Genomic DNA, 15,087 nt, shown 5'->3' on the forward strand with positions numbered 1-15,087 from the left:
AGTTCTTGCCCAATACGATGATGTCGTCTAGGTACACCAAGCATGTTTTCCAATGTAGTCTTTCAGTACCTGGTCCATGAGTCTCACAAAAGTAGCTGGTGCATTGCAAAGTCCAAAAGGCATCACTGCAAATTGTCAAAGACCATCACTGACACTGAAGGCTGTTTTCTTTGTCTTCCTCCTTCACCTCCAATTGCCAGTAGCCGCTTTTTAAGTCCAGTGTGGAAAACCAATTCGTACCAGATAGCGAGTCCAGTGTGTCGTCAATTCTTGGCAATGGGTAGCTACCCTTTTTCGTAACGTCGTTCAACTTTCGATAGTCCACGCAAAACCTCATTTTTCCATCCTTCTTCTTCACAAGTACCACAGGTGGGCTCCATGGACTAGCTGATGGTTCGATGACGCCACTGTCGCCCATTTCTTGTACGATTTGACTCACAACTTTCCGCTTAGCCAGTAGAACACTACGAGGAGCTTGACGGATCGGCTTCGCATCCCCAGTGTCAATTTGATGTTTCACAACGTTGGTGCGGCCTGGTTTGGAGCCATCTTGGTCAAAAATGTTGGCGTACTTTAGGAGAAGTTGTTTTGCCTTACTCTGATAGGCTCCCTATAGTCCCTCCGCCCATGCCGTGATGTCATTTTAAAGATCCGTATTACGTGAAACGTGTTCCTGGAGCTGTTCACAGTTCTACTTCAGCCTCTTGGCATCTTCCCAAAAAAGCTCCTTTGGTCAATTTGAGTGGTGACTTGAACTCGTTGAGTACTCTTGCTGGAATACGTCCATCTTGTTTTGTCATAGCCAGGGTTTTTCCTACAAGTATGTTCGATGTTGATTTGTTTGCTGCCTCGACAACCCATAATTTGTTTGTCCCACAATCTCCATCAACCTTTGCCCAGATGACTACTTCGGATTTCGGTGGTATTTGCTGACTCTCTTCCACCAGCACGTGCTGTAGCCTCTCTCGTAGCCGAAATTAAGTGGCACATCCATGTTCTTATATCGCATCGTCTTGTTTGCATATCGATCTTGATGCATTGGTCGTTTAAGAAGTCCACTCCAATTATGATTTCATCTACAACCTCTTCCACTATAAAATTGTGTATTACTGTGACATTCCCAATTGCTACTTCACATGCTACTTTTCCAATTACCTGGGTGTCCTCTCCCGTGGCTGTACGTAATCTTGCTCCAAGCAATGGTCTTATCTTCTTGTTGACTAAATCTGATCGAATGATGGAATGAGATGCACCCGTATCTACAGTCATTAAACGTTCCTTGTCCTCCGACACTAATATTGCTTGACCTACTTCCAATTTGCGAGGTAGAGATTATGGGGCATTCGATTGCGTGAGCCGGCTATTGCCCCTTGCGGCTGACTCGCTTTAGTTTAACGATTGGGTGGACTTGGAGATTTGCTCATATCCTTCAGCTCTCCATTTACGGCCACTAACATTGTTGGAACTATTAGGGTTGATACCGCAATAACGTGCAATATGCCCTGGCTTACCACACTTAAAGCATTTGACTGCATCATTATTTTTCTGTTGCGTTCCCTTTAAAGCTTCCAAAATTGCGTCTACCCACTCTGGTCGTTCTACTTCCACACGATGAGTTTTGTATGCAGGTTTACTCAATAGTGAAGCAGTTTCCTGAGTCAGTGCATGTGATACCGTTTCTGCAAATGTTGGCTTTGGGTTTGCGTATGTAGCTCGCTTTGTTTCCCCGTCCTGTATGCCATTTATAAAGCTCTGAATCTTTACCCTTTCAGTGTATTCCAAGGGTGCGTCCGCATTTGGCAAATGAGCCAACCTTTCAACATCCGAAGCAAACTCCTGCAATGTCTCATTTGCTTTTTGGTAACGGTTTTGAAACTCAATTTGGTATATCTGTTTTCTATGCTCGCTTCCATAACATCCCTCGACAGCGGCCATCAATGCTTCATAGTTGTTCCGTTCTCCTTCGGGAATCGTCTGTAGGATTTCGGCTGCTGGCTTTTCAGTGCTACGAATAGAGCTGCAACTTTATCTTCAGCATTCCAGTTGTTCACTGCTGCGATCTTCTCAAACTGTAGCTTAAAGATCTGGAAAGGAACAGCACCGTCAAAGGATGGTGTTTTTACCTTTGGATTACTCGCTGAAACTGCTGGCTAATTCCATACGACCTTTTAAATCACCGACTTCTGCCTGAAATTGAGCGATTTTTGCATCCTGCGCTTTCAGCTTTGATGTTACCCTTGCTTCCTGTGCTTCTAACTGCGAAGACATTTGTGCCACCTGAAATGATAAGCGCTCCTCTTGTTCTTCCATCTTGGATGTTATGCGTGTCTCCTGTGCTTTCATCTTGGATGTTAAACGTGTCTCTTGCGATTCCAGCTGAGATGCCGCTGTCGATGTTTGAGCAGTTATTGCAGCCAATATTATGATCAAGTCTGTGCTGGTAACTGTCTGCGATGTTTGGGTTTTCTCTTAAATGTTTGTTGTTGATTCTTCCACATCAAGATAAAAGATATACTCGTCCACATTAATTCCTTCCAATTCCATAGCCTCTCGTAGTCGTGCCTGAAGTTCGAGTTTATTGCCGGTTGTATTCAATACACGGCTCTCCAACTCCTTCTTCAGCTGCTGGATCTTCAATTCACTCCACTTTGCCATGTCCTTGTTGTATTCAAAATCATCCGAATTTATTCAGAAATTCCCCTTCTGACACCAATTGTAATGAATTTAGTGCAATTCCGCTTATTTGCAACCTTCTACTAACGTTCGAATCACTTAACTGTTGAAAAAATAACTCCACTATTCAATAATGCAAAATGGCCTTTATTAAAGTACTTCACAATAACACTTATACTTCTCAACAGATAGCGTGCTTAAATCAAACTGATGACTGATTCTCTGCTTTACCTCCTTTTGTACTCTGTAATGTCTCATTCGCATACTTCTAGGCGTGTCGATTTCCAGAATTTACTACTCGTTTACCAGGTATAAATTTCTCAGCTATAACTACATATCCACGATGATTATAGCTTCTCACATAGCCCATGCGCGTGTATATGTGAGTGATATTTCCACAGATGATTGCCTACTTTTGGGTGTATCTCAGATATATGCATGTGTTTGTGCGTTGCTCTCCGCTGCTTGTATGGACATATGTATAGATTTGTTGATGTGCATATAAGTCACTGCTTAGTATTGGCTTAGAGATGATAGTATCCCTTAGTGTTGCAAATATTCGTCACAATATAAACGATATAGGCAATGTGGTACAATGAAGCGAAGTCATGTTATATGCCGATGACACATTAATATGCAGCGTAGGTGAAACTCCGAGAAAATGTAATAATAAATAAGCACAAAAAATTGCCGAAATAACTATGTACATGGCTAAAAATGAATAAACTTAAATTAAATTAGCATTAGCTTATCTTGAGAAGGATTAGAAAGAAATTATCTGTGCTAAATACAATAAAAATTTATAACACAATAGTTCAACCACATTTTGAGTATTGTTCAAATCAGGGATGCACCTTAACGTTAAGCTAATCGTTTATCAAAAAATTTCCACCGTTTCCGTTGAAACACTTCGAAATATTATCGATAAAGAAATTATCAAGATAAATTGTATCTCGTTTTTAACCGAAACGAAAAGCTTTCGTTAACGTTAAAAACGTTAACAAAAACGTGATACTTTATGTTTGAATTGTGCTGGCAATGCTATAGCCATGGTGAAGCCGTAAGGTGGTAACAACGAGCGCACATACACACACAAACTCCATGTAATTTGTTTGTGTAATTCGTTGGTGGCAATGTCAAAAATACTCTGAGAAATGTTCGTACTGTCAAAATTCATGAGAAAAGTTGCAATCAGCTTGGCTAACGCTTTCACCTTTAATGACTCCGCCATCAATCAGCTTTGCCAGCATAGTTTGAAATTAAAAATCAACATAAACGATTTGATTTCGTTTTGATATGGCAGAAAACGAAACGAAATCACTTCGTTAATTTGACGTTCTTAACGTTAATAAACGAAACGAAATGACTTTGTTTCGTTTATTAACGTTAATTATCGTAACGAAATGATATCGGTTCGTTGGTTAAGCATGCCTGGTTCAAATATACTCTATTCATGATGCAGTAATTCGCAAATTGATAGAATGCAAAAGCTACAGAATGGGGCTATGCGAATAATATTAAAATTTAGTAGATGTACATCCGTACAGCTGATGCTTGATTCACTGAAATGGTTGAATGTGCGACAGAAACTGGAGCTGAATACAATTATGCTTGTATACCAGACTACTACCGGAAAAAGCCAGACTACATAGCAGGGAAGGTCCTCTGTGTTGGAGAGGTGCAACAATATGGGCTGAGAAACGCTAAAGATTACAGATAGAGGTAGGTATGGATTTTGTAAGAAAACATAAGATCCAAATTTTGTAAATAATATACATTAATCAATCAATCAATCAATGTTCACATTAAAGCATGCAGCTACACTTACATAGAAGGCGACGAAGGATATACCACACACATAACCAGCAGCTGAAAGCAGGGATCATCTCACATACACATATGCAGTAATCAGCTAAGAGCAGAAGTTGAGCAAGTTGAGGAATAACTAATCAGTTTGATTTAAACACGCTTTTGTGAAGTACATACGTGATAATGAAGTATAATTTTACTACCCCCAAAGTAGTCTAAATAAAGACCACTTTTCTATATTGAATGTTTCAGTCATTTATTCGACAGTTCAGCGATTCGTACGTTAGCAGAAGGTGAATAATAATCGGAAATCCCCAGAATTCCTTATACTATTATAGCGTAAATGAGAGTTATATGGCACAGGGTAAAACACGTTCTGCGACAGTAAGTAAGTGGGGATTTAACGCTAAATCGTGCAAGTTTTATCATACAAATTTAAATCTCGAAACACAGAATATTTATGCTAAATATTCGTTTAGTGCATGTTAAAATCTTAGATTAATGCCCGGTTTTTCAGTGCGAGTTTAAACTCCAGTTAAAGTTGACTAGAGTTTAACCCTGCCACTTCAGCCTCTTCAGCTGATATGTGCAGCAAACTTATATCAAAGAGGATAAATTATGATGAGACGTCACTCGTTACTCGCAGCCATTCGCTCGATGTTTTCTAAGAGGTGGTCGCTGATTTTTTTTGCGCGAGATGTGCATAAAATGTCTTCTATAAATTTTCGTGGGGAATTTGTGTTTATTTTTCCGACTGTATTTAATTAATTAATTAATTCTCTTTCCAAAAATCACAGTTACACAAGGTGCCTACACCGCATGTATAAATGCGAGACAATTCAAAAATGCCCCTCTTTGGAAACTTTCGCATCAATTTTCTGATTTCCAGCGAGTTACTAGCCACTCGTATCGGACTGGTGGCTCTCATTATATTTATTTACCTTTTTTGCTTTTATGTTATCGAGAAAAGTGGCGAGGTTAAACTCTAGTCAACTTCAACTGAAGTTTAAAGTCGCACTGAAAAACTGGGCTTTAGTAAACCTTTACAGTTACAGATCTAGGTTGTTATTGTTATTGTATTAACGACAAAGAAGATTTTGGGGAGTGTTGTCGATGTTGATGGTACTCTGCCGGATATAGTTCCGTTATGTTCCAGTAAAAAACACCATTAAGTTAATAGCCCGACCATATCGGGTACGATTTATATGTCCACATTTCGGTGGTATGCCTGGTGAATATACGTAATCGGTGGGCATTTTACACAACTCACCGGATCCCTAGTAAAATAGGTAATCAGTGAGCGTTGTATACAACTCATCGGATCCCTAGTAAAATACGTAGTCGCCGAACGTTTTACACGACTCGGCGGTATACCTATCATAAACAGCTGATGTTTGACACCACCAGCTGCTCCGTAGTGGATGTTCAACACAGCCCACTATATAGCACATTCTACGACTTCTAAGCCAAGAGTGCCTTGTTCTTGAATTTGCCGCTCCTTTTATACCAACTTTGAGTCGGATTCCGTCGATTTACAATAAAAGTTCTTATAACTAAGCTAAGTATACTAAATATATATTTGTACGCATGTGTGTTCACTATCGTTTGCCAATTCCATTTCTCCTTGTTCGCTTATTCGTAAGTATGTATGTTTTTGCATAATTATGTGAGTTCTTAAGGCTCCATTACTGATACTTAGCATAGACTTGACTTGACTTGGCGTAAACTTGGCAACTTAGCCACGATTATACTCCACTTAGCGCATACAATCTGGCATCATAATCAGGTTTGAAATTTACTTTTAAATAAATGTCAATTTGTATGACAAAATGTCAAAATGACATGGAAACAAACAAATGGCATCTCAAAATGTAAACGTCACTTAGAACTTACATAGAAAATCAAAATTCAACAGACCTCTAAGTCAAGTTAAGTGTTGCCAAGTTTTGAGTAATCAGTAACATGCACTGTTCATTTAACAGAACTGTAAGTGACAGTTCTCAAGTCAAGTCAAGTCTATGCTAAGTATCAGTAATGGAGCCTTTACACTCTCCCTGCAAAAATCGCGAGTACTCCATGCATGCATGTATGGAGTACTCGCTATGGACCAACCGAGTACTCCAAAATTAACCACAATTCATAAAAAAAATATGGTCCAATTAACATTGCGATGTCCTAGGACTGGACCATATACTCCAGCTCCACATTACATCAGAGTAATCCATGGAGTACCCACAGTCCAATAAACATCGTGTGGTGATTACAATCGTTAAAAACGAGCAATGATCGGCTTACAATGTGCTCGTGTTGAAACATGAGTTGGTCCATTTCTGCATTACAGTGGAGTATAATGGTAAGTACTCCAGTGGACTACATGGTCCAAGTTTTCATATGCTATATGCACTTTAATATGTGTTATAATTATATATGTTTTAAAATGTATGTATGATTGTACAAAGTATATTTAATTCAAAATGTATTTACATATATGTATAAGTAAATTCATTTCATGCCATATATATAATTCAGTTTATAATTGCAATATGAAATTGTATTATCTACAATGAACAATCAAAATTTGTGGAGGCCCCGAAAGCCTGTAATTTTGGGGTCTTCACATCCCCCATTACTTCCGGCTAGTGATTGTTACCTCGCCGCCTCTGTTGACCCCTTTTCATCGCGTGTCCAAAACCATCTAATCACAACCCGAACCGTGTTGGTATTTCCTTCTTTAAATTTCCAAGGCTTTCCCATTTCGCAAAACTTCGTATGTTTATGTGTATAAATGTATGTGTGAGGTTGTTAATTTCTTACTTGCTGTTGTTGTCACCAAATAATTATTCCTTCTTAAGTTACGTTGACCTTTATTGTTGTACTACTGTAGCTTTAACAGCTTGCAATTCTTATGTTAGTTGCTGCCGGCATCCTCGTGTATTGCTTGTTTTTCTTGTTGTTGTACCACTGTATCTTTTCATTTCGTGGTTGCTTGCGTTGTATGTTGTTGTACCATGTAGTTGTGATATTTTCTACTACTTATGTTAGTTACTGTTGGTATGCGCGTGCATTTGCCCTTTATTGTATTGCTTGTGTTTGTTGTTGTTGTACCACTGCACTTCTTTATTCCCTGTTTTTGTTAGTCAGCTGTGATTTGTTTGGGGATGCTGTTTATGGTAGACGGAGCAGAAAAGCGGTGTTTTGGCGTGTATCAGATTAGGGTTGCCGAAAAATTTTGTTACCAGTATTATAATATAAATGTGATGGTTACTATTATTGTGATTATTACTATGATCATCAATAGTGCTATTATGATTATTAGAGCATTATTATTAAAACTAATAATAAAATTATAGAAAATGAAATTAATGTAATTGTAATAATTATTAGGGCAATGATTGGAATTTATGAAACTTGTTCATATTGTGATTAACCATCAGATTTCTTCGTGCTACGCCTTCCTTTGTAGTTTTCGGTGGTTTTACTCTTCGGTTGTGTTTGCAAAGATGTAGATGGGCACCTGTGGAGGGTTTTGATGCGCTTTCGCTTCTCCCGTTGATTAACTTGTTTTCGTAAAATGGTTTAAGCTCGCTTAGATGCGCTGTTCTCTTCTTGCCTTAAAACGTTTTGTCCAGTTCGACGATGACTGGCGAATAAAATTCGTGATTCTATGGGGCCCGCTGAATTTTGGTGCTAGTTTGGCCGCATAGTTGTCGGTTGCCTTAGACAGATGGTGTTCCTTTACCAAAACTCTGTCTCCTATCGCCGGATTCTACTTCCTTCTCCGCAAATTACAATGTATTACCTATTCTGCCGACGCACGTTGCTGTCTTCTTCTTACCATTTGAAATATCTCCTTCATTTTCGCTAATTTTTCATTTGCCGTTGTTGTGGCCTCGCCAATGCCAAATGTTCGCTCGTCATATAGGTCGTTTGGGATCCGTGGCCCTCGTCCTTGTGCCAAGAATGCCGGGCTATACCATGTTGCCCCGCACACATTCGAATTTAGTGCTAACATTATCTCTAGTAATAACTGGTCCCAGTTGCGTTGTTCTTTTCCCGTGAACTGTGATAACATCCTTTTGATGTTTCGGTTTGCCCTCTCCGTTGGGTTTTCTTGTGGTGTATAGGGTGCTGTTAATTGGTGCTTTACTCCATAGTCCTGAAGGAGTCTCTTGAATTGTCTGCTCGTGAACTGGGCGCCGTTGTCTGTAATAACGAACATCGGAACTCCAAATCGTGATAATATACGTTCTCTAAATGCTTTGATGAGGCTATCCGCTGTTGCCTTGCGTAAAGGTACGATATTTACCCACTTGGTGAAACGATCTAGAAACACTAGAACCATGGTATTGCCGTGCTTTGAACGAGGTAATGGTCCAACGAAGTCTGTGCACACCGTTGTCTACGGTTCTTCTGAAATTAGGGTTAACATTTTCCCCGCTGCTTGGTGTTGATTAGGCTTGCAAATTTGACAGATGGGGCATTGTTGTACATACCGTTTTATATCGCGAAACATTCCTAGCCAGTAGTACCTTGTGGCTGCTCGAGCTATTGTCTTCCGGATACCCATGTGTTTGGCGCTTTGACTTTCGTGCACTTCCTGTAATACTTTACCGCGTTGTGGTTTCGCTACACATAGCTTCCACGGGATTGCGTCTTTATTGTCGATCTGAACAGCTATGTGCCGATATAACTCACCGTTTTCAATTATGTAGTCTGGAAACTTCTCTGGGTTTCGTCTAACTTCCTCATTCCTTTTTTCAAGCCATTTACACGATGTTTCGTTTTCGTGTTCCAGTCTGTTGAGTTGTGCCTCTTGCGGCTGCCGCGACAGTGCATCCGCTACTACGTTCAGCTTACCTTTCCTGTACTGTACATCGAACGAGTATTGTTGCAACTCCAACGCCCATCTCGCAATACGTCCCGAAGGAATTTCGATGGCGTTCAACTATTTCAATGATAAGTGGTCCGTGATTACCGTGAATTCGTAGCCCTCCATATATGGTCGCATTTTGCGTATAGCCCATACACTGGCTAAACACTTTCTCCGTGGGTGAATAATTAATTTCTGTATTGTTGAAGCGGCGGCTAGCGTACACGATTACCCGCTCTCCGTCTTCTAGCTCCTGTGTGAGGACTGATCCTAGTCCAAAATCGCTCGCGTCTGTTTGTAATGTGAATCTTCGTGTAAAATCTGGGCACGCCAGTACTGGTGCTTCGGTGAGTGAACTCTTCAGTGTCTGAAATCCTGTTTCTTGTGTTTCGGTCCATTTCTATCTGTTACCTTTCTTTTACATGGTTGTCAGCGGATGCGTTATTTTTGAAAATTCTGGTACGAATCGCAGGTACCAAGATGCTATACCTAAAAACCGTCTTAATTCTCTTACTTGCTGCTTGCAATTCCTTAATCGCTGCTACTTTATCTGGGTCCGTGTGTATACCCTTTTCGCTTACGACATGTCCCAGATACTTCAGTTGCTTCTTGAAAAATTCGTATTTTTCGGCGTTTATTCTTAAATTAGCTTTACGTAGGCGTTTAAACACTTCCGTTAGATGTTTAATAATCTCCTCTAGCGTTGAGCTTGTAATTATGATGTCATGCGTTGAGCTTGTAATTATGATGGTATGCGAATGCGTTCGGTTCTAGTTCGGGGCCGATTACTTGATCTAATGCCCGTTGAAATGTTGCGGATACTAAATGAAGACCAAATGGCATCACGCGCCATTGAAAGAGCCCGCGTCCAGGTACAGTAAATACCGTATATTGTTTACTTCCTTCCTCCATAGGGATCTGCCAGTAGCAGGTTTTCAGGGCTGAGCGTGCGTTGAGCGGGCGATAGTCTATACATAACCTCCACTTACCATTCTTCTTATTTACGAGGACGATCGGTGCACTATGCGGGCTTCGCGATGGCTCGATATACCCCTTCTCCAATAGCTCGTTTATCTCCGTATTCTTGGTTTCCTGCATCTGAGAATTCCGTGGAAGATATCTTTGTTTTATCGGCCGATCATCACGCATGATTATTTTATGCGCCGCGATATTTGAGGTACCAGTCATATTTTCGAAGCTAAGGATCTGTTCGTCTAGGAAATCCTTAACTCTTGTAGTGTTTTCGGACGAGACGAACTTTGTTGGTCCGTGGTTAGTCCTTCCGTATCGTTTACATCGGGCTCGCCTGCCTCAGTTATTGTCCTGCACATAACCGTGTCTTTGATTGCCTCTTCTGCTTGTAGCGTTACCGTGTGACTGCCGAAACTTAATGACGTGTTTGCCCTGGCAAGTATATCCATGCCGATGACAACTTCTTCTATTAGCCCTGGGAGAACGAGTATTTCCCTCTTGTACTTCTGTTTCTCAATCTCTACATCTGCCACTATTGCTTCCTTTATCGTGCAGGCTCTATCATCGCCCAATACCACTCGGCTTTCCTCGAACATTTCTCACTCATAAAACTCCTTGCCGCTCCTGTATCTACTGCTGCTGTTACTTTGTAGCCATTTACGTCGGCCAAAATACGCCCTCCTGTTTGCTTCAAAATAGTTAGACCTCCCGAATTTGTATTGCTGGAGACCCCACCCCCTCGGGTCTGATCGAGTCTCCGGTCGTTACCGATGATGCGCGGCAAAAATTTTTTGTGAGAAAGTTGTGCCGACCACATTCCCAACAAAAGGTGGGTTACTTCGCTGTGTATTGCCATTGCCAATCCTGCTACTTGGCTCTACATCTGTTAATTCTTGTATGAAAAAATGCCGGTCATCTGGACGCCTTGCTGTAAGTACTCTTGCCACTACTCTCTGCGCATCTCTGCCATTCGTAATATTTTCGAAGTCCTCTGCCAGACTCACCAAGCCTTCGAGCTTCTGAAATTCAGTTCGTTTTATATATAATTGATACTCACAGCGGCAGTTTCGGTATATTCTTTGCAGTGTTTGTTCCTGGGTGAGGTTGGCGTGTCTCATGAGGTTCTGTAGTTCCAAAACGTAATCCTTGAATGACTCTCGTAGTCGTTGTGTTCGCTGACGTATCTCGTCTTCCATCCTTTCGAAGTATGATGCGCTCAAGAAGAAGCGCAAAAAGTCGTGTTTAAAACTGTTCCATTCGCTCCAGTGACGATTATTGTTCCGCTGCCATACCAGGGCTCGGTCCTGGAATAATTCTGGTAGCGCTCGCGGGAGTAAATCAAGGTCCAATTCATATCCCTCCGCCAGCTCTTTTACTCTCTCGACGAAACTCAGTGGGTCACCTTCGCCATCGTACTTAATTCCCCATTTTCGTGCTCGGTCCATTACGCAGACGGTAGACGGAGTTGGGTAGGTAGTCCTGCAAATTGATATGACATATTAGGTGTCGCAGGAATGCTTACGCTTTCAATGTTGTTGACCGGGGTCGCTGGTGGACTTCCGGAAGCGATTCCACTGTTGCCTTGACCTTGTTGATTAGTGGTTAATGTTGTTTTGGAATGCTTTGTTTCCAACTCTGTGAAACGTGTTTCGTAGCTCGGATTTTGGTTAACAAATTGGGCGAACTCCTTCCTCAACTCGTCGACGGTTCCGCTGTTGTTGAATCCAAACTCGGCCGCTAATGTCAAAAGATCTTCCTTCTTCAGGTAATACATCCAACTTACCTTGGCCATGTTGTTTTGTTATATGTTCCGGTGAAATAAAATATATGTCCCCTTATATGTATAAGAGTCCCTGCTCGGGCGCCAATTGTAACGAACCCCGTTAGTCGGGTTTATAGCTGGGGTATAACTCAGCGAATGGGTTCGCCTATACAATAAAAGATGTTAGTTAAACGTTATAAAAAATGATGATTTTATTTTAATCCTTCGGAAAATCTATATACATATGTATATACGTATGTGCTTATAATATGTTTAACCACCGAGTGTTTTACATTCCTCGGTGGTATGTCTGGTGAATGTACGTAATCGGTGAGCGTTTTACACAACTCACCGGATCCCGAGTAAAATACGTAATCAGTGAGCGTTTTACACAACTCACCGGATCCCTAGTAAAATACGTAGTCGTCGAACGTTTTACACGACTTGGCGGTATACCTATCATAAACAGCTGAAGTTTGACACCACAAGCTGCTCCCACTATATAGCTCACTCTACGGCTTCTAAGCTAAGAGTGCCTTGTTCTTGAATTTGCCGCTCCTTTTATACCATTTTTGAGTCGGCTTCCGTTGATTTACAATAAAAGTTCTTATAACTAAGCTAAGTATACTAAATATATATGCGTACGCATGTGTGTTCGCTATCGTTTGACAATTCCATTTCTCCTTGTTCGCTTATACGTAAGTATGTATGTTTGTGCATAATTATATGAGTTCTTACACTCTGCGATAAAAGTTTTCATATCCTATATATATTTTAATATGTATTATAATTATATATGTTTTAAAATGTATGTATGATTGTATAAAGTATATTTAATTCAAAATATATTTACATATATGTATAGGTATATTCATTTCATGGTATATATATATAAATTATTATAATTCAGTTTATAATTTTAATATAAAATTGTATTATCTACAATGAAAAATCAAAATTTGTGGAGGCCCCGAAAGCCTGTAATTTTGGGGTCTTCAAACTACATTAGTGACCCCAAACTCAAAATGAGCACGCAAATGCAAAACTCGAGCACCGAAAACACGGCAACCACATCTTCAAGTGTTTCAGAATTTGGTTCAGCATTCAGCGAAATCCCCGGTGGTATTATCTCAGCCACTCGTGCAGTTAAATTACCCCCATTCTGGAAAGATAACTGTGCAATATGGTTTATACAAGTCGAGGCCGCACTCGAAATAGCACAAATTTGCAGTGACATATCACAGTACCGGTATGTTTTGGTGCACTTGGACAATACTACCCTACCATTTGTAGCCGACATTATTAAGGATCCACCAGCTGATGGTAAAGTCCGGGATTTGAAGACACGACGGCTTGATATATTCGAAGAAAGCAGCGAAAGCAAATTACGACGTCTGCTATATTACACTGAGTTCACTGATGGGAAGTCATCACACTATTTACTGCGTTTAAAAAGTTTAGCAGCTGGTATGGTGACCGAGAACATTCTACGTACAATTGTTATGGAACAAATGCCACAGAACTTCCGTCGGATTTTGGCCGTCAGCGCCACTAACGATCTTGACAGCCTCGCCTTACGAGCAGACAACATTTATGAGGTGGCATTATGCCAGTGACTACCAAAGTGGAGCCCACAACAACTGACGGGGCAGTAGCATACAACGAAGTACGAAAATTGTTTGCACATAACATCGAAAAATTAACCGTCCAGGTACAGGCGCTCACGACGGGGGTAAAAACAACAAAAGATGAAAAAGCGAGAGAGATGGGAAAGAACATGTGCTATTATCACACACGATTCGGTGCTCAAGGGATTCAAGGGGTTGTGTAGCGCAACATATAGCTTCTCCAACCCAATTGTCAACCTCACCTTCGAGCGGCGGATCCCGTTTCACTAACAGACGAGGCTCTGTCGACCCCAAGCTCCTCATGGAACTTGGGGGTGGGGAGGGAGGGATGGCCTGAAGGTTCAATGTGGCCATATAAATCGTTCCCGAGATGGTCCGGCCAGCACCTTAATGGTGCTGTGTTACCGGAGCGTATCGGATCTGTATCCGACAAAGGACCATCACATCGATAACACTCCCCAAAGCCTTCGGGGAGTAACCTAATCGCTACAACAACAACAACATTCGGTGCTCAAGCAAAGAAGTGCCAAAAACCCTGTAATTTCCGCAAAAGCAATTTAAACTAACAGGGCCGTCGGTCATCCTCATAGGCACATCTGACGGCTCGTTCAATTCGCGTCTACAAATAACCGATTTAAAAAATCGTCTCAAATTCTGTCCGACATACAACCGGCGCCGACATTTCGGTGCTACCCAGGGGAGTTCTCAGTAAAATTCCAACGAATTTAAAGAAAACTGATTTCACTCTCTTTGCAGCAAATGGCTCTATAACAAGAACTAACGCTCGACATTGGTATGGGCCAAACTTTCGTGTGGCAATTCACAGTCGCAGACGTTGCGCATCCCATATTAGGTGCCGACTTCATCAAACATAACAACCTGCTCATCTATCTACGCAATCGGAGGCTGGTGAACTCTAACTCAAACGTTACTAGTTCATAGTCTCCACGACCTCAAGCATCAATGCAAGAAATGACGGCCGCACACGTTAGATCCGCCACTTATAAAAGTTATGTGGAACGCCTCCTCCAGGAGTTTGAGGGAATCACCAAACCGACTAATCCCCTCACGCCTAAGCATAGCGTAAAGCACTACATAACTTCGCTGGAGGAAAATTAGCAGCAGCAAAAAAGAATTAGACAGTATGTTAAAACAAAGTATTTGCGTTCCGTCAAAGAGCAAATGGGCGAGCCCACTACATCTCGTGCGAAAAAACAGATGGAAATTGGCGCGCTTGTGGTGACTACCGACGACTAAACAGAGTCACAGTGCCCGACAGGTATCCCATTCCGCATCTCCGAGACTTCACATACTTAATGCATGGCTGCAGTGTGTTCACAACACTGGATCTCACGCGAGCATACTACCAGATT

Source organism: Eurosta solidaginis, chromosome 5, assembly GCF_040869045.1.
Source record: "Eurosta solidaginis isolate ZX-2024a chromosome 5, ASM4086904v1, whole genome shotgun sequence".
NCBI lineage: Eukaryota > Metazoa > Arthropoda > Insecta > Diptera > Tephritidae > Eurosta > Eurosta solidaginis.